The following is a 22122-nucleotide window of genomic DNA, read 5'->3' on the forward strand; positions in this document are numbered from 1 at the left end:
AAGAATCAGCAAACAACGGTGAAATATTCCAAAAATAATACAGATTGATAGCCAATGACGTGGCCATGCATTACATAATTTCCTAGCTATTTTGTGGGCTTTGTTTTAATAATAATAATAATATGATTTTCACAGGCTTGCGCCCACCATTCATGGAACAGTTCTAACATAAATTAATCCTACTCTTGTTGTGGACAGCTAAGAGCGCTATGAAAACAAAGCAAGATGAAGAATGAAAGAGATTGTCTATTTTCCCTCCCCTTTGCTACTTTTGTCTCACTCTGTGCTTCCCCCTGACCCTGCTATCCCCTTCCACCTGCCTTTTTCCTTGTATGTGACTGACTTCCTCCTATGATATTCACAGAAATCGATCTCTTTCTTTCTCCCTGTCTCTACTTCATATTTGCAATAACAACATATGAAAGTGAAATATTCATTCTGCTTCACCACCTGAAGAACGAAATTCAATGTGACCCTCTGAAGAACAATACAATAGATACCATGTCCGAGGAACTCTCCAAAGATCTGATAAGATCTGTAACTGATGAACACAATACATTTACCAAACCTGTCTGGTCAACTGTGTTACTCATGTGGCAAATAATATTTGTAACGAAATAGCTTCTGTTCCACACATTTTCGTTCCATTAGATACCCGCAGAGGAAAGAATCTCATTCAGCTGGTACCAGTTGTTGATTTTCTTCCACCAAGCGTGAAAGGAATACCCGAAACAGATTTGTTCCTTCAATTAGTTACGGTACAATAACGTTACATGCTCGAATAACGTTACGGTGTCGTAACAAAAATTGGTGGTATACCTTGTACCTACCTACATTAAATAACCAATAATTTTGTTACAGAGAACTATTTTCGTTACGTTACAGTTACGTTAAGTTATCCACCCCTGATTTAATGCTTCTTTACAGACAAAAATACGTGGTTTCTGAAAATGGACTTTTTGTACCGTATATTTATACAAAGAAATGCTAACAAAATGCATATTGTCGGAGGAGAGAGGTGTTTCTGGACCCTAAAGAAAATAAAGCGGAATATATTTGCGGTAGCGATGCTTTCTATTCAGAGAAACTTGGCGAGCAGCATTTCAGATTTCAATAAAGTCATAGAAAATTTGAAGCCCAAAAGATCAAAGAAAGACCTTCAATTCTAAAATAATGCATATATTATATAATTAATTAATTTTGTTTAACTGCGTGCATGCAATTTTCTTGCTTTTTTTTGATTCTTTTCGGATCAACGCCATCATTCATGGCTTACAGCACATACTATATATTCGATTTATCTCGTGTTCAATAACATGAGTGTAGAAGTTTTGTATATAAATAGTGTATAAACGTACATTGATAGTGGTTGTTTGAAAAAAAGGAAATAGCTTATATATTAAATCAATATTAGAGAAACAATTTAATCAATAATATATAAATAGAGCTTAAAAGACTTTCCTCTTCATATTTCCTGAATATTTTTTGGGGGAAGGGGAACACTTGCGCGTACCTACATACCTTTCATATTGCAACATTGCAACCGGTGCTTGTACAGACTACGACCCGCTACTGCCAAAATTATAGTCCATAGCTAATGCACATGATAATGGCTAAATTGGCCAAAATGGAGTTGATGCTAACATTTAGTCAAAAAAGAGATGTTCCAAAAAGACGTAAATTAAAAGATATAACAAAGATTTGAAACCTGCTTCATAACTTGTACAGTTTTGATAGGACACTTACGTATTTCTTTCCGAAGTTAGGATCTTCAAGCTTTCTCTCAAATGTTTGAAAATCATCCAACGTTCGCAGAGGCAGAAGGCCAAGAAGTTCGGATTCTTCGTTTATGGACTCTGCTTTCACACTCACATCATTACTTAGAAGTGTGTCGACTTTCTTCTCGACGGAAGATACTCTTTCACTAAGGTCAGCTAAAGTAGATTGCATTTGGCCAAATACCATTCTGATATCTGCAATAAATTTTAGGAAATATTGTTTTGAAGGTGTTAATATAACTAGAAAATATACTATTTCACAAATCATTGAAACAATAAAATGTACATTCATGTCCAAAATGATTGTCGCATATCTATAACTGTCTTCTTGTAAGAATACTGTATAATTTGATAATAATTTTACAGGATACTTTTAGTACCGATACTATGTGTATAATCGAGAAATGTATATTTGTAGAAAATGTTATAGGGAAAGAATTATAAGCACGTAAATTAGAACAAATGGACAAGAAAGTTTTATTTTCGTTTTATTATTCTTATTTACTGCTCTTTTGACATGAAATTTGCCACATACATATCTTTGCCGATTATGCACATACCAACATTATAAGAAATACAGGGCGAATTCGTTATCAAATTTTATTCGTAAAACAACATATTTATAGACATGCGACAAAAATGTTGGACATGAGTGTACGTTTGTGGTGGACAAACACCTTGTGCGTGGGTTTTCTCAGGGTTCTATCGTTCCCCTCCACTTTCTTCACTCCATCATTTAATTCATTCTCATCATCACCGTCTCCTTTAGGCTGCCCCGCATAACCGTGGGACAAAACTCAAAGATTTTATTTTAATATGATTTCGCTGTTCATTTAATCAGAAATCTTGGGGGGGGGAGTGGGGAACAATTAGGAAGACGTGTGTAGAAGACCACTACGTTGGAGAATTATGACCAGGTCATTAGAGTATGACGTCATTCATCAGCACTGCTTAAGGAAAGGGTTGATTGCTCAGAGGTAGAACGTAGCCTTTTGGTGCGACGGATCTTTGGTTCAATCTCCGGCCTCATGAGTTTATAATGGACAATATCATATTCGTGAGGGTTTTCCCGTTCTCATGCCACTAATTCCTTCATAATCATTCACTATCATTAGTCATCCGTGTATCTTAACATTAACCCTAGGAAGACTAAACTATAATTGGTCACGTGAAAGACTAAGGCCAGTTTTAGACGAAAGCATTTATCGTAGCATTTCTCGTAGCAGATGTGCTGCCAAAAATCTCGTATAATATTCTATGGCATGAAAAGTATATTGTGCTTTTACATGGTAGCATTTTGATAAGCATTTTGTCGTGACGTAGCAAACAAATCACTGGAGAAGAGCGCAATTATGGCTCCAAAACTAAAAACAGATATTTCAGTCACTATTTCTTCTAAAGCCCGTTTTCGCATATGGTTATTATGATACAAAGGACTTTTAACGGTGCAGTTATACTATAAAGATCCATAGATTTTAAAATTTACAGAAGAAATTTCTAATGTTTTAATAGAGTAGTGTATAAGTAATGAAAATATGGTGTGCAATTACATCTGAGATGCGTATTTATGTGGAAATATAGAAATTAAAGTCGAACCTGAAATGCACGTAATTTTCAATAAGCTGCCATAAAATTTTGGCAGGTCTGTAACTTCCCCATTTTGTATCGAAAACAGAACCCAACCATCCCCATCGGGGCTTCTAACCCATTCCCACTACTTACTCCTCCTCCTCCTACTACTACTATTATTCTTACTACTACTACTACTACTACTGCTTACTACTACTACTTACTCCTCCTCCTCCTCCTCTTACTACTATTACTACTACTTATACTATGGATCCGTATAGTAAAACTACACGTTACCACCTGTTAAAGTGAACCTGCACCGGAGAATGCAAGAGCACACCAATAAATGAAACGAGAAAGTTTTTTTTTTAAATGAATTTCTGTATGTATCCGTATAGTGAAACTGCACGCTTTAACTTTGTACAAACAAGGATGTTCCTCATATTTTTTTAATCAACATAATAAAAGTATCCCTACTCTAACTTTTTGTTTATTACAATTCAATTTCCCACACATCGCTTCCTTTTAACACACCACGGCGCTGCAATCGGAGCAGAAATGCTGGGAAAAATGCTACGAAATAGAGCAGGTTTTATCGACAAGAAATGCCATAGGATATGCCATGGCATGGGAAATGCTATAGCATTTGCTACTTTACACGGTAGGATATCGATGATACGATTTTTGCTACGAGAAATGCTACGATAAATGCTTTCGTCTAAAACTAGCCTTAGAGGGGCAATTTTGCTCGCGGTTGTAAATTCCAATTTTAAACCTACTAATGTATTTTAAAGTTATTTAATGGCTGCTACTAATAAATGTGAGTTGTAAAATTATTTTAAGACTTGTGAAATTTTAATAGGAAATATTACAAATATAAGTCCCAGTACAGACTACTACCGCATTTGGTTAGCAGACATGAAGTAGCTTTAAATACATTAGACTGTGTAGACAAGTTACTATACTAAACCTGAGAGTATTAAGTTTGCTCAATGTATAAAAGTAGATTATGTTAATTTAGCCATCCATTCAAAGAATAGATAAGTTTACAATGATCCTTTTAAAGTAAAACTGTACTTCTCTTAACACTTCTAAGTTGCTAAAGAAGATGTATTTAGTCACCTGCGCTATTAAAAAAAAAAAAAAAAAAAAAAACTACCACAATAATGTGCTTTCTAATAAAACTAAAATTTAAGTTTAGATTACAGAAGAAAATACAAAAAATTTCAAACGTTGTAAAATTCATTTGTTCGGGCAAAGAGTAAAAGAAAGTGCGGGTAAATTTGACCAACCTTCGTCTTTCTATGGTTAAGGACATAACAGCGGGGATGTGAAGAACGGGACCTACAGCTTAAAGTGAGATCCGAACCACTACTCAGTTTGCACTCGAGAGATATAGTTCTTCATTTGAACTCGAAACCAGAATCCCTTGATAACAAAGGTGATAAATCCACAGACTCATCATCCACGGAGGTCAACTGATAGAAATACGTTGCAGTGATCTTGCATACTTGTGAATATTTTAGGAGCCACTTAAGAACCAAAAGGGAAAGAACTGCAAAGTGGAATCACTCTACAGTTATACACATTAAATCAATGGACAATTTTAAAAGACTACATAGTACAGAAGATCTAATTTAGTCAAAGTCAGAAATATAGGCTTAATTTAATTTGCTAATAAATACCAGAAGTGACTAATAGTTCTGGACCATTCATACTATCTTTCTAAATAAAACCTCTTTTATTATTATTATTATTATTAACAAACCAGTCAAACCTAACAGAAATCTCTGTTTCGTCGATCTACTTTCCAATGTTATAAATTTAGACACTTGATCAGCTTCTGTGGAAAAGTTTTGTCGACCGCCCGCTGGTGTGACAGACACTAGAGGCAGTTCAGCGGGAACTCCAAACTTGATAAAATAAAATCACAATTAAAGAGACAAGTTAAAAAAATATTTTTCACGAATCCCACCCCCACTCAACTTGTGGACGATCATGCCTCCGACAAGGAAAATTCAAGCTTAACCAATGCTGAAGGAGTAGACTGCTGAATAATTTACGATGTACTGGTAAATCGTTTGCAGAACTAGTTGACCTATGACCTCTAGTTTGAGCGGGTTGAGGTCATTTCTCGAGGTTGCGACCTTGTTCAATCGAATCATCAGCCTCAAATTACCTTTACTCTTAAAAAAAAGGGGGCGCAACGGTTACTCTATTTTAATCTAAGGTAAACCTATTTAAATAAAAGAAACCTGGTTTAAAGCAAAATTCCGGTTTAAGTGAAAAAAAGTTTTTTTTTTTAAAAAAAACACGGTTTTTGCCAATCCTGAAAATAGCATTATTTCTTTATTACATCCGTTCAGATTGCAAATATTTTTCTGAGATTTTAGATTCAGACTTCAGCTGGTAGAAAAAAAAAGTAAACAAAACCACTAAACTCAATCAAGAGACAGAAGTTACTGTTTTTAGAGGATAAAAAGATTAAAATGTAAGCAACGAAAAACCTAGTTTTCCTCAAATTTACACCCTCGACTTCTTACCTTACAAACTTCAAACCAATATGCCAACTTATTTTCGCGTAATAATCCATTTTGAGTTATTGTTAATATCTAATAAGTAATTTTTCGAAATTCATCGTTCTTTTACCCTAAACCCAAAAGTCCATACCTGATCGAACCTTTCCTTGCACTTATTGTAAAGCAATGAAATGAGTGATATCATTTAATCTAAGATTGATGAAGTATACATTAGAATAAGTAATTGTTACCAAATAAAGTCGGACATAAGTAATTATATTCTTCATTTGAACTATTTCAATTTTGCCACCAACCTCCGAATAAATATGGAAGAACATAAGGAACGAAAATAGGCATGATGCATTCTAAAATGAGTGAAATGTCCAGGCTTGCTGTATTTAAATATAATCCGTACCGATTCTTGGGGAAGCCACATCAGTTAAAATTTGTAGTGTATCGGTGAAAGATAAAACAAGCAAGCTTAGGCAATGTATTAATTCAAAGCAGTTTTCTCCTCGATTGTAGAGATAAAACGTAATTTTTATTACTTTAGCAGACGGCTCTCCAAATTTATATCGATTTTGTTGATTTTTTCACTAGATTTCACTTTACAAACGCTTTACGAACCACAGCTGAGCGAGCGGAGTGGATTAGAAGTCCCGTAGGACTCATTTTTTCCTTATCTTTTAAGTTACACACGATTGGCATTGCAGCCATTGTAGACGGTCATTTTCCAAAACTTAACATACAAATACTGGCATTTCGTTCCTTGCTTGTATTCAACCGCCTTCCGCCCTGGCAAATAGCTCCACCATAATATACTTACTTTCCCATGTATACTAATTTGCACATAAAATTTATTGAGTTTAAAACACATTATAATTTAACTACCTTCACTATTAATATGGGGTTAACTTTAGCAGATGGCTCTACCTAATTAAATAACTTATTTTAATGTATTTAGACTTAATAAATCGTATCTGTTATATAGAATCCTACGAAATGGGAAATTAAGTATGCTCTGTTGGATCTAATTGACAAGGCGGTAGGCAGATGAATGCAAGCAAGGAATGAGATGGCAGTAAGTACATATGAAGCTTTGGAAAATGACCGTCTGCAATGGTTGCAATGCCAAACGTGTGTAACTTAAAAAGTAGGAAAAAAACGAGCCGTGCGGGGCTTCTGTTCCCCTTCACTCGCTCAGCTATGCTACGTAAAGTGTTATGTAACGGCATATTTTTGGAACTAGGGGGGGACAATATTTTGTTTAAATCTTGTACTTTCTTGCTATATATTCTGTACTTTTTCTTGGGTTAGGTAGGTTAAGTTAGTTTGGGTTAGTTTAGCTTAGGCTGGGTTAAGATACTTGGGCATTACTCGAGCAGACGGTTCTACCAAATGTTCACACATTGCATTTTCCGGTTTCCTTTTGTAGAATATCCACTAAATGAGCAGCTATTGCATAAATCACGAACCAACTTGTGCTAGGTGGCCACACAAAAAAGCACGAACGTCCTTAACCGAGTCAGGGCAGGAGCGCAACAGGGGGTCCCGAGCGGAGCGTGGGGCTGCGTCCGTAGAGAGCAGGCATGTCAGCGACGGAGGATATGCACATAAACGAGGAAAGTGAAAAAATACATAAAATATCCGCAATAATTTTTACATGGTGATTTTACCTGAATTCGTACTTTCTGCCTATATTTTCTGTGTTTTTGATGATTTAGGTTAAGTTTGGTTAGTTATGTTAGTAATTACAGTTACGTAACACCAACTCATTTCTCCTGTAAGCACGGTGATTTTACCTGATTTTGGCCCCCAAGTTCCAAAATTATCTATATGTAACAGTATTATCTCAAATCTAGTGAAAAATGACCACAAAATCGATATAAATATGGTAGAGCCGTCTGTTAAAGTAATGCCTTAACATGTTATCAAGTATTCCACCTATAAATTTTTAATATGGTAAAGCCGTCTGCTGAAGTTAACCTTCTAATCTTTGTACTGATGTTCAGGGGCGCCCGAAAAATTTTTTCTAGGGAGGAGCCCATCTCCATGGATGCTATATTTGCTATATTACGTATACATTTTTGTAAGCCAGAAGGGGGCCCGGGTCCTACTCTGCCCTCCCCTTCGGGCGCCCATGCTGATGTTAATTGTCAAGAGACATCACTGACATTAAAGAATCCAATGGCTAAAAATTGTATACATTATACGGATGAACACATACTTAAAAAAAAAAAAGTATAAGCATAAAATTCCATCCATATTTCGAAAGTAATGAAGTAACACTAGTGTATAAAATTATCCTAAAAGCGCTCAGCGCGCCAGTTTAAAACAAAACTCACCTTTTTATTTTGTAACTAAAACTAAATTAGGGCTTACTATTACATTTTATACACAGAGCATACCTTTGTTTACCTTTTGGAAGAAATCAAGCGCCAAATATCTAAGACTACTCACCAATCCTACAGATGGCTCCATTTTCTAAAGAATCGACAAACGTCAAGCGTTTTGAATCAAGCTTGCAATAGGCTTAGTAGAAAGTTGATAAATTCAAGCTTCTCTTCAAGCTAAAAACAAGCTAAAATAAACGTTGATTGTCGCTTGTCGCATTCAAGCTTCTTTTCACGTTAAAAACAAGTTAAAGTAAACGTTGATTGTCGCTTGTCGCATCAACTGTACATTGCTAAGCCAAAATCAAGGGAAAGCGACCCTTGATTTAAGCTTACATGCTATCTGGGAATGTTTTAAAGAGTTTTATATATATATGATTTGTCAACATAGAAAATGCTAGCATAACTGGTATTACTCTGCAATGTCTATTCGCGAAGGCCTGGAGAGATTTAACATGCAATACCTTCCAAACGGTACAAGCTACCACAAAATCCACTACACCAGTGAATTTCCGAGAAAATTGTACATGAATTTGATGTATTTCTTGCATCTATTCCCATTTGAAAAAGCGAAAATTGAATCCAATATAAGGATCCAAGATGGCGGCCGACGTGTCAGACAAGCAGTACTTGATACAATTTGTTTTGCTTATGCCCACATTCATGTCCAGTTACTTCTAAAGAAACTAAAAGTAATTTTATGTCCGAGTGTTATAGTAGCGTATGATTGAATTCCGGATATATGAAGGACAATAAAAGTGCAAATTACCGGTAATGGCCGCAAAATTAGTACAATACGCATTGGGTCGCGGAGTACGTTGCATTTGAATCAATTTTACACGAACCCCGACGGGACACTTCGCGAACGAGTCCCCGCAGAAGAAGAAACTTTCTTATTTTATATATAAATAAAACCCATCCCAGAGTTTGGAGCTCTTATATGTAGCTCTAAGTAGTAGTATTACAACTACCCTCCAGAAGTCCGTCCTGATCCGCCCCTGAGCGAATGTACCTTGTTAGACTTTACTACTACCGAGATCGGCATTCAACTAGTTTTTAGTATTGAAATACAAATCGCCCATATTTTATGTTTATACACTAATAATAATAATAATAATTTGTAGTAAAAGTAGTATCATTGATAATAATTGTTTATGCAGGATACTTGAAGATAGTACTTAGAAGTATACACAGGATTTAGTTCGTTTTGGCTCGAATCGAGTTGGAGGAAATTTTTCGAATCGAGTTCTCGAGTCGAGCTGAAAAATGCCTGTTTTGAGTCAAGTCGAGTTTCAAATAAAACTCGCTCGAACTTGCTCGTGCACATCCCTAAACGTTTGGGAGGCGATTTTTGACACCCAGATAAGACAAAAAGTATAGACCAATCTGGGTGTAAAAATCCTTCTTTTCGCAGTTACAGGCTGAAAACATGAAAAAATGAACTTTAAAGGTCCATAGCTCCAAAAGTATGGGACCTACCGTAATCGGGTCAAGACTTCACTTAGGAACTAATATGTGCGCTATCCAAAAATACATGTTTCAGAATCCTAGGGTACTCACGCAACAATTTTATAGAGGGAGTTTAGCTGTGGGCATATAATTTGTAGTACTCACCAACTACCTCCATGAAAATTGTTATGGAAGTACCGCAGGATTCTGAAATTTGGATATTTAGATAGGGCACACACTAGTTCCTAAGTGAAGTCTTGACCCGACTATGGTTGGTCCAATAGTATTGGATCTATGAACGTTTAAAGTTATTTTTTTTTTCATGTTTTCGGCAGGCTATAACTCCAAAAGGAAAAATTTGTACCAAGGGCGCCTATCAAGGGGGGCAAGGTGGGGCGCTTGCCCCCTCTAGGAGAAATTCTACTTCGGGATCTGGAAAACCTAATAGATTTTTTTTAGAATAGTTACCGCAAAATTTGAGGCTTCATTTGAAGTGTCGCTTATACTTGCCTCCCCCTCTCCTTGGAAACGACAACGGGTGTTTTTGATTTGTACACCCAGGTTGGTCTATATTTTTAATCTTTTCTTGGTGTCAGGAATCACCTCTTAAACGTTGTCGGTGTTGTTTGGAACACCCTGTATGCATGTATAGATATAATCAAAAGAATCGATTAAAAATATTTAATTAATATTAACTTCAAATGTCAATGATATGGTTTATTTCAACACATTGTGATATACATAGATAATAATAAAAATACAAAAATATGTCTATTCTATATAAGTTAAAGAGAGAATACATACTTCTTATCTATGAAAGCGCTCTATCAAGTACTTCAAATCTGCTATTAGATGACAGCATGTCACCATTCCGAAATTACGCATATTAGTAATGTTATATATGGCGCTTCTTATCACGACAATAAAAAAAAATCAAACAAACACAAGAAGTTTTGTCCGCCTTCTTATGTCGATGTTACCATTCAATTTGTACTGGTACACGAGTACCGCACTCTTGTAAGTAGGCTATGACACAGCTTAGCTTTTAAAAAGTAATTTGATTTTTAATAAATACATTGTTCCGCCGTTCATAAAAAATAATGATTATTTTTAAAATACTAAATATACACCCTCCATTCCAAAAGAAAAAGAACACTTTAAAAAAACAAAAAAGCAATGTACATTTTGGAACAAATCATTTTTATTAATCAATGTATTCCCCTTCTGCATCGATACACATATTTGCACGCTCCAACAAGTTGTCAAACGACTTCTTCATGTCCTTTATTGGAATGGTCTTTAGGACGGCGGTCGTCGCCTTCTCAATGGCATCAATCGATGCGTGCCACTTTCCTTTCATCGACAAATGCAGTTTCGGGAACTGATAGAAATCGTTATCGATGTGATGGTGCGTTATCGTCCAAAAGAGTCCAACTGCCGATTTCGCGATATTCGGGCCGAATACGACGAATTCTTGCCAGCAAACGCTTCATGACGCCCAAGTAAAACTCTCCAGTGACTGTCTGGCCGGGCTGAACAAATTCTTTGTGGATAATTCCTTTTGAATCGTAAAAACAAATCAGCATCACCTTAACTTTTGACTTCACCAAGCGACTTTTTTTTGGGTGTTCCTTCATCCGGCGCTCTCCATTCAGCACTTTGCCGCTTTGTTTCGGGCTCATATTCAAAACACCACGTCTTGTCACCAGTTACAATCGATTTCAAGAAGTTTCGATCCTGCCGAGCACTTTTAACGATGTCTTTGCAATGCGCAATTCGATCAACTTTTTGGTCTTCGGTGAGTTTGTGTGGTACAAACCGCGAATTAACCTTCTTAAGGCCCAAAACTTCGGTCAAAATGCGGTATGCGGTTGTTTGAGGAATGCCTAATTCCATTTCAATAACTTTCACCGACGATTTTTTGTTATGTTTGATGAATTCACGCACTTTTTCGATGTTTTCTTCCGATAATCCGGTTCTGGGACGGCCTGATCTTTCGTCATCATCCAGCGTCTCTCTACCCGATTTGAACCACCTGAACCACTCGTAAACTTGCGTACGGGATAGACACTCATCACCATATGCATTTTGTAGCATTTGGTGCGTTTCACTAAAAGTTTTATCCAGTTTAACACAAAACTCAATTGCAGCTCGTTGTTTGAAACTCATTTTCCGACCGATGTACACAACACACTGACAGTTGAAACGCAATAACTTTGTTGCCGTGCATCCAAATGTCATGACATTTATACCAGTTGTCAATGAGGGACTACGCCATCTACCGGTAAAATATTACAACAGATGGCACTAGTGGTACTATTTGTTTTCAAAAGTTCGGTTTCTTTTGGAATGGAGGGTGTACTACAACATGGTTTATAAAAATGAAAATAATGTGATAAAAGCAAAGTTAATTCCTTACCTATTAATACAAAACCATTTACTTTCTTTTCTTGAAATGGCACATGCAGAACATAACCTTTAATAAAACTGAATACTGGTTTTTCCAAGAAATATAATTTCTACGCAATGAAGTGTTGAAAAAAACGCATGTCTTTTACACAAATTAACTAAAAAAGTGCCATATAAGGACGTAAATCCTTCCAAAACACCAGACTTCAACCATTTTGATCAAATATATGTTTTGAGAATGATCTGCAATACTAAAGCCATTTCACTGTGTATTCCCAATGAACAGAAACTGTTGGAGATGGTAGAAATAGCTTTCTGCAGTCGATTCAACGTGTGAAGAATGTTACATCTTTTACTTTATTCTCTTACGAGTGATACGGGAAGTTGTAGAATTTTGTATGGAATATTCGATATTAATTATTTTGATATTAATCTTCTATAGCTAGACCTGGAACAGATAGCAAGAAACGGCTTTGCACGAGTAATTGATACCAGCGCCAAAAGTAAGTTTCATCTCTGACCGTATTCTTGTATTACAAGAGAAATTATAGATTCCACTATGACCAGTTTAACTTTGCTTAGTTCAAAAGCCTATCGTAGTTTCACAATGAAATGAGACTTTCTTCCAATTATTTGGTTTCTTGCACACGTAGTTTGTTAACGAAGGAAGGTTATATGATTATAGTACGAAAATAAAATCTTCTTCCAGTTTTGTGTCCCACAGTTATTCTGTGTAAAAAAAGAAAAAAAAAGACAGTGATGATGTGAAATCAATGAAAATGATGGCATAAAGAAAGTTGGAGAAAACAGGAGAACTCCCAGAAAAGCCCATTTGACTCGAGCTGGAATCGAACAAAGGAACCTACGTACAAGAACTAAAAGCTCTACTAACCAGCCACTACGGCTCCATACTATAGTATAGTTTGAAGTTTCTAGCATCTTAGCATATTAGGTATAAGAATTATGACACACTTAAAGCATTTCAATTTTACAGTTAACTATCAACTTGTATAACATACGTAAAGTATAATACAAACGTAAAGATTGAAAAGTGAAAAAAGCATATAATTGTTCATAATTGTACGTTTAAAGCTACACACAGCATCAACTATCATGATCAGAAACACACACACGCATGAATATTATATGAGATTTACTATTTAAACATATGATTGTATATTACGCGCTTGGACACTATTAATTGTTTACTTATATTTTTTTCTTAACGTGCCGCTTTATTATTGATATATTCATATAAGTTTGCTTAGGTCTTCCTTATTGAAGTTCTTAAGTATTGAGGTTGAGGTAAGTCCTTGAGTTTGTTCAAATCTTTAGACAAACTTATTCTTTCTTGTGCATTCCTTGATTATTGGAACACCTCTCTTTTTCTGTAGTAATCCAGTCAATAGTTATTAATGCATTGCATGGAGAGCCTGTACACATTCAAAACTATATGGCATTGAAGTACTGAGTCATAAACATCATAATTTAGTCACTGTATGTTTATGATGCTTACAGCAAACATTTGACATATATATATCATTCTACATAGTAACCAGTCAAAAGCTGGGCCAAATGATTTTAAAGTATAGTTAGTAAGAATGAAGGAACTGCTATTACAAGAGAGTACTAATAGTAATGAGTAACTTAAAAAAAAAAAAAAAAAAAAAAGAAACCAGAATCTATCAAGATTCGCAAACGATGTAAACTTCGCATTCTATAGGCTTCACCGAAGTCATCGATGTACAGTGATGCCGTTAGCTTACATCGCTTGAGCGCAGACAATTGTTTCAAAATTATTAATAATGTTGATTCGTTTGAACAACGTGCTATCATTGAATTTCTCGCTAAAGAAGATAGTTCCAGGTGCTGACATTTACAACAAAGTTGAGCGTACATACGGCAGTAACGTAGCGTGAAGTTGCGAAATGGGTAGACTGAAATACTTAGTGGTGATTTGTGGAATATGATATGAAGAATACGAATTCATTCTTTTGCAGTTGATTACATAATGAAAAATTCTATAATCACCGCATTAATAACTCACTGGAGGGGAATAAAGTGATACTATTGTCAGACGTTTGCAAATAAATTACAATAATCCATATGTAATTAATATGTATCAATATTCAAATGGGTTATTTAATAATGGAATAGCTAGTGGTAGTTATGGTTGTTTAAAGTTGTGAAATCTCTGTCGAAACATTTCAGTGCAAAAACTTTATTTTTTTTTAAATTCTGTCTCCACCGACCCATCTGGTCGACTATTAAGATGACTATGGATCCACTCTGGTGGATTATGGAATATATGAAAAATAACACAACCCTTCTGCTTCACATGCGGTATTTGTGCTTCAAATAAATAAGAAGAAACAAATATTCTATGATATTACCTATAAAAAATCACCAAAGCAAACACAAATAAACTCATTCTTTGCACCACAAACAACAAACCTCAGCGTGCAGCTACAAAGTATTACTGTTGTAGAACAGCACACAATAAATTACTAGATATACTATTATATGCTTTACAGAAAGTAACTATTCTAACATATAAGCTATGAAAGAAAGAAATAATACCTAGATTACGTCTTAATACTATACATAATAACATTATTTTTTAATATTTTGCTTCTTTTTCACGAGTATTTAAAAATTGCTGAAGGCAGCTAATAGTTTTCAATGATTCTTATTGTTTCTGTTCAAAATTCTTTGTCTTCGTACTTCGCTGTTACTTTCACCTCTCGAAAATGTAGTTTCAATTTAGTCTGCCTTCGTCACTTCATTTAGAATTTTGTGTATTTCTCTTATAGTTTCTTCCGCTGAGAGGAATGAGAAAGTGATTTTATGCCATTCACGTAAGATTTTGTCACCCGTATGCGTAAGAAAAGGCTGAGAAGAGAAACTTTTATTTTGCTCTTGCAGGGACTAAACATGAATAGCTATTGCTTACTTGATGTATACACGAGACAAAATAAATTGTGTGTTAATAATAAATAATATATCAATTGTTCCCAACACAATTTTTAGTTTGATATATAAATATTTAGATAGGCTTTGACTCATAGCCTTGGCAAACCCAACGTCCTTCCTTGTTTGAATTCAGGGAGCGCATTTAGCATCCACATGAAAATATGTATATAGCTGATAGCTGATAGTAATGATAGAAAATAGATTAAATATTGTAAAGATGGAAACACAAACATTGAAAATCGGCCATGGGGCGATCGCACGCAAATTTGTTCTGCAAAACACAACGTGGAAAAACTTCACATCATTAAATAAGATAAGGAGGTCGTTGTTCATACAATTGCACCAATACTAGTTACAAAGCAAAATGCAGTCTAGGAAATTATTGCAAGATTATTCTTTCGAAAAATTTGCTTTCGCTGGACCACACGTTTATTGACGGCTGAATACAAGTGCAGCAAGAAAGTACCTTTCAAGAACGTCCCCAGGAATGTCAAAAGTAAGAAATAACTGTGTATTGAGTTTTTTGACTAGTGGTAAAAACTGATGCCATCAATATGAACTGAGAACAAAGAGGCAGACCGTCTAATGTCACTATTTCACGTCAGCGGCCAGTAAGAAAACAAAGACATTATTGTCTGCTCAATAAGTTGTGAACATCTCCTTAGATGTAGAAGAGCGCTCTATGGTTGAATTTCTTGATCTTGGGGAACCATAAATGCTCATTGTTTTCTGTAAACACCTCACAAGCTCCATCGTGTAAATCTGGAAAGAAACTATAATTTGACACGGAAATGCAGACCTACACTTTATTCAGGTCACCAGAGAGGGAACTGGTAAAATAGAGTAACCAATTCAGATTTATCTTTCCTACTATTATCTGTTCGATTTTGTGAAGGACCAGTTACGTGACCAACTTATCAAATGATGAAAGATACACAAAAAGCAGTATGTCAGTGTCTGTGAGCAGCTGGAACAGAATTCTATATTTTCAAGCTTTCTAAAATGAAAAAGAAAGCTTGCAAAGAAGTGGAGACTGTTGTGAGAAGTAATGACAAAGTCTATAAACTCAGATGTTTTTTTTTTTTTGTTTGTTTGTTTTCTTTGATATCAGAACATCGTTCATAGAAAGTTGCAGATTACTTTCAATAGTTGTAGCATTAGTAGTGATGCAATTTTTTGAAATTGAGGAGAACATCTTTCGAGTACAGCAGAAGTTGACGTTCCTATTGTAAGAAGTAAGAATACAAAGTAGAAAATGGATTCAGTTGGCTGAAGACAGAAGTAAATGGAGAGCTTTCATGAATGTAGCAATGAACCTTCGGGTTCCATAGGCGATAAAGCTAGTTACGTGTTAGCAGTCAATGTTTTCACAGTAAATTTCTGTACTGTTTTCGTTTACAAAATATAAAGAATGGTCTTACTGTGAAGTAATAAATTACTTCCATGACACTTAATAAGCTAGCACCTATGAAAAGTCCGAACACTCCGCCAATGGAAACTGAAACAGAAAAAAAGAGAGAAAGATTAGCAAAGTGGTTCTTATCAATATATACTTTTAAACTACTTAAACACAAAACAAACTATTTGCTGAGCAAAACAATATATTCACAATATAAAACTTGCTATGTAGTTTTTTATGTGAATATATTGTTTTGCTCAGCAAATAGTTTGTTTTGCGTTTAAGTTTATACAAAGCAAAGCTTCTACTTATGGAAATTTTAAACTATGTGTCATTGTAAGTGTGAAAAAGAATCTAATATTTGATATAATTCCATATGCAGATGTATAAAGTATTTCATAGTTACACTGCAAGTTATGCAGTACTTCGTGCCGACATTTTTAAAATTAATTGTGAGCTTATGATCTACAGAATCCTACTATGCATGTTTTTTTTTTTTTTAAAGTCCTTTGCTGATACTTCCTGAATAATCAGAGGGAGTATATATGGTATGATTTCAACTGAACTCATCCTATGTAGCTCAAACTTGGTTTGGTTATCTGCTATATAAGCTTGTGACATTTTATGGTGTTCATGCTATAGATATCGTAGTTAATTGGTCGTTAAATTTGGGGCTTGGATTTAATGGAATTTTAGCAGAACAATTTTAATATCAATTTGCTTAAAAATCAATTAAATACTTCTTTTCTGCAATTGGAAGCGTATATTTGTTCAATATATCAGAACTAAAGTTAATCGTGATTCACGCATATTACTGAGTTTTGTTTAGCAACCATACTCGCATTTATTAAGTGAAATAGTGAATAGTACAGTTATGTTGTTTTAAAATTCTTATAATTGAAAACACTAATTCAAGACATTTACTATTATTATCACTACTTATCTCTGTTTAAACGGATTTTATTTTAATAATATTACATCCGTCTCTGGCAAGTGGTGATCATTGGAAGAGTGCTTCTCCAGAGAACCTCCTAGATATATGACAGATATCTAGAATTACTAATTTTTGTAAATTTGTGATATGTTTTTGTACTTCTTCAGCTATGTCACACTTCTTTTAGAGACAAGAGTTGAATCTGAGATGATTTGTTTTACTGCGACTTTGTGATATTTCCGTATCTTTTCCGATTTCGTCTGTCAGGTCTTTGCATTTGTTAATTTTTGTATCCTCGTCGCCAAAAGTGCCTTTACATCGCCGTGACGGGTATGTGACCGCGCAGTACTCCAAGAAAGGGATGGTTGCATAAGAAATTGTGAATAATTTTGAAGAGTTTTTATTTTGACTAGGGAAATAACGTATGTATAAGGAGTAAAGGAACATTTAAAGCATCAGTACACTGTCATCTCTGAAAAGATTCGTATTTTCAGTTTTTCAGTTTATTATCTTCTATGTTCAGTTAATAACTGCTAACAATTGCTACTAGCGCATCTCACTCTTCAGGAATTTACTATGACATGTTCGCAGGTCACTTTTCTAAGTCCTAAATGTATGCGTCAATAATTTCTTTCGTCTCGCTGTCCTTATTTCAGAATGGAAACTGATTACGCTGAACGTGAATATGTTTCGCTGTCGTAAAGCAAGGTCCGTAATAAATGTAAATAAGGTTCTTCTTATTAACAAAAACACAGATGTATTTATTGTTTGTATAGCACAATATAATACAGTAACTAAGCAACATGATAATCCTTAACACCAGCAAGATTTTTCCAACAGGAGGGGGAGCAAAAGGCTGATATAGAGTTTTTCGATTTATTGCGCTATATATATTAAGTTAAAATTCATAACATTTGTAATCGATAGCATATATCGTCTTACTTTTTAAAATCGCCACTGTAGCCTATTAGTCAGAACATTCATCTCCAGACATGATGTAGAGAGAAGAGAAAGAAAGAGATATGATCAGTAGCGTAACTAATTTTCCTGCGCCAGGGATCGATTAATAATCGATTTACTCATACCCGCCGCCTGCCCCACGCATTTCAGCTGCTGCGTTATATATATGGTTCTATGTCACAAGAGCAAGACGAAAGGGCGAGAACAGAAAGGCCTCAGTCAAAACAGGAACGATCAAAAGGACCCGCGACATAAGAGCTCAAGGCAAAACGGACCCACATCAAACGGGCCTTGTTAAAAGGACCCTACGTCAAATGGACCGGTGTCAAAACGGGCCCCGCTACAAAAGGGCCCCAGTCAAAAGAAACCTGCTTAAAAGGTCTCCGAAACAAAAGTGCCCGAGTTAAAACGGCCCAGCGTCAAATGGGACCGGGTCAAAATGGCTCTGAGTTAAAAGAGCCCGGGTTAAAAGGGCAATGGTAACTGCCTCCGCGACAAAACGCCCCGAGTAAAACCGGCCCCGGGTCATAAGCTCTCTGCGCCAAAGGAGCCCTGTTCCAAAAGGGCCCGAGTCAATACAGCCACGCATCAAAGGAGCCGGGTCAAAAGGGCACGGGTCGAAACAACGCGTAACAAAAGGGCCCGAGTCAAAACGGACCCAAGTCTAAAGGGACTGGGTTAAAAGGTCTCCGCGACAAAAGACGGGAGTCAAATCTACCCGGCGTCAAAAGGGTCTGTCTCAAAAGTGCCCTGCGTCAAAAGAACCCGGGTCAAAAGGACCCAGACTCAAAAGGTCCTGGGTCAAAAGAATTTCGTGACAAAAAGACTCGAGTAAAAAGGTTCCTGCGTCAAACGTGCCAGAGTAAAAACGCCCTCGCATTAAAAGAGCGTAGGTTAAGATGTCTGCGAGTCAACAGGGCTCGCGTAAATGAGCCCCGAGTAAAAACAGCCTGGGCCAAAAGATATCCGTGACAAAACGGCCCTGCGTCAAACGGGCCCGAGTCAAAACGGCCCCGCGTCAAAGGGTCCCGCAACAAAAGGGCCCTAGTTCAAAAAAGGCTGGGTCAAAAGGACCCGCCTCAAAAGGGACCGATGTAAACAGCCCCGCTACAAAAGAGCCCGAGTGAAAAAGATTCCGCGTCAAACAGGCCTGGGTCAAAACTCTCCGCGAAAAAAGGGCCAGAGTCAAAACTACCCCGCGTCAAAAGCTTCTTAGTCCAAAGGGCTCGAGAAAAAAGGGCCCTGTGTCAAAAGAGTACGGGTCAAAACGACCCCGCCTCAAAAGGGCCCAGGTCAAAACAGTCCGGCGTGAAAAGGCCCGAGACAAAATTATCCCGCGTCAAGAGAGCCAGGAATAAAACGACCCATCGTCAAAAAGGTCTGCGTCAAAGGGTCCAAGAAAAGGCAGCCCCACGTCAAGAGAGCCCAGGTCATAATGTCTCAGTGTCAAAAGGGCCAGGGTAAATGACCACCGCGACAAAAGGCCCCAAGTTAAAACGGCCCCGGGTCATGAGATCTCAGTGACAAAAGGGAACTGAGCCAAAAGGGCCGGAGTCAATACGGGCCCTGGTCAAAATGGCCCGGGACAAATTGGCCCTGGGTCAGAAAAGGCCGGGTCATAGGAGCGGCCTCTAAAGGGCACAAGTGAAAAGGACCCCGCTACAAAAGGGCCTGAGTCAAAAAGACCGGTTTCTAAAGGGCAAGGGTCAAAAGAGTGAAGCAACGAAAAGGCCTGAGTCAAAATGGCACAGCGTCAAAATTGTGCGGGTCAAAAGGGATAAAGTTAAAAGGCCCTGTGTCAAAAGAGCCTGGGTCGAAAGGAACCCTCCTCAAAAGGACCCGAATCAAAACGGCCCAGTGTGAAAAAGGTCTGGGTATAAGGGTATCCGCGACAAAAGGGAACGACTCAAAACGACCCCGCGTCAAAAGGGCTCGAGTTAAAAGGGGAATGCGTAAAAAGAGCGCCGGTCAAAAGTATCCCGCCTCAAAAGGGCCCGGGTCAAATCGGAACAGCGTGAAAAAGTTCAGGTCAAAATCGTCCTGCGACAAAGAGACCGGAGTAAAAAAGAACCTTGTGTTAAGAGAGCTCGAGTCAAAAGGGCTCTATGCCAAAAGGGGCCCCGCTACAAAAATGCCCGAGTCGAAAAGGCCCGGGTCTAAAGCTCTTTGCAACAAACGTTCCCGGATCAAAACGGCTCCGCGTCAAAAGAGCTCGTGTCGAAAGTGTCCTGCGATAAAAAGACCCGAGTCAAAATGGACCTGCGTCAAACAGGCCCAAGTAAAAACAGCTCCGCGTGAAAAGAGCCCAGATCAATAGGGCTCGGATAAAAGAACCCCCCGACAAAAGGCCCGGGTTCAAAATATCTCTGCAACAAAAGGGCTCGAGTCAAAAGGCCTGTGTAAAAGGGTCTCCGCGACAGAAAGACCTGAGTCAAAATGGCCCCACGTCTAAAGGGCCCAGGTTAAATGGGCTTGAGTTAAAAGGGCCCTGCGTCAAAAGAGCCCTGCTCAAAAGGATCCCGCGAGAAAAAACCCGAGTCAAAAGGTTACTACGTCAAACGGACCCGAGAAGAAACGGCCCCGCGTTAAAAGAGCGCAAGTCAAAAAGTCTGCAGGTCAAAAGGGCCTAGCGACAAAAGGCCCCGAGTAGAAACGGCCCCGCGTGAAAAGGAGCCGAGTCAAAAGACCCCGCGACAAATGGTCCCTACTTCGAAAGAGGCCGGGTCAAAAGGATGCAACTCAAAAGGGCACGGTTCAAACCAGCTCCGCTAGAAAACAGCCTGCGTCAAAAGGTCTCCGCGACAAAAGTACCCGAGTCAAAACGATCCTGCGTGAAAGGGCCCGGGTCAAACAGCCCAGTGTGAAATGTCCAGGTCAAAAGTCTTCGCGAAAAAAGAGTCCAAGTCAAAATGAGCACGCGTCAAAATGGCCCGGGTCGAAAAGGCTTGAGTTAAAAGTTTCCGGGATAAAACGATCAAGCGTGAAAAAGACCTGGGTCAAAATGGTCCCGCGACAAAAAGAACCGAGTGAAAAGGCCCTACGTCAAACGAACCCGAGTATAAACAGCCCCGCGTCAAGAGAGCCTAGAAAAAATAAAGAAACATTCGCAATAATGTTACCTCGCCGGTTTTGAATGCTTAAGGCACCGGCTGAGAGTTACGCGGCTGAGCGAATGTAAAAAAAGAGCACAGGTCAAAAGGCCCCGCGAGAAAAGTCTCCGAGTCAAAAGATCTCCGCAACAAAAGGGCCAGAGTCACAACGGCCCCGCTACAAATGGATACGAGTCAAAACAGCCCGCGCCAAAAGGGCTTGGTGAAATGGCCCCGCGACAAACGGGCCCTACATTAAAAGAGCCCGGGTCGAAAGGACCCGCCTCTAAAGGACACGAGTGAAAATATCCCCGCTACTAAAAGGCCAGAGTCAAAACGGCCCCCACGTCAAAATTGCCCGGGTCAAAAGGAATCGAGTTAAAAGAGTCCTGCGTCAAAGCAGACTGGGTCGAAAGAACCCTGCCTCAAAAGGGCCCGAGTCTTATGGCCCAGCATGAAAAAGGTCTGGGCGTAAGTGCTCCGCGACAAAAATGCACGAGTCAAAATGGCCCCGCGTCAAAATTGCCCGGGTCAAAAGGAATCGAGTTAAAAGAGTCCTGCGTCAAAGCAGACTGGGTCGAAAGAACCCTACCTCAAAAGGGCCCGAGTCTTACGGCCCAGCATGGAAAATGTCTGGGCGTAAGTGCTCC

General features: G+C 37.8%; 1 long non-coding RNA gene across 1 annotated transcript; it reads right to left on the bottom strand.

The window, feature by feature from the left end:
• Nucleotides 1–1713: 1713 nt before the first annotated feature.
• On the bottom strand, nucleotides 1714–8311 carry LOC145692443 (uncharacterized). The gene is made up of 2 exons (XR_014132618.1): nucleotides 8275–8311; nucleotides 1714–1973 (listed from the first exon to the last, which is right to left on the bottom strand). It is a non-coding gene; the product is annotated as an uncharacterized LOC145692443 (long non-coding RNA).
• Nucleotides 8312–22122: the final 13811 nt, after the last annotated feature.

Source organism: Thermobia domestica, chromosome 8, assembly GCF_964235325.1.
Source record: "Thermobia domestica chromosome 8, izTheDome1.hap1.1, whole genome shotgun sequence".
In the NCBI taxonomy this organism is placed as follows: domain Eukaryota; kingdom Metazoa; phylum Arthropoda; class Insecta; order Zygentoma; family Lepismatidae; genus Thermobia; species Thermobia domestica.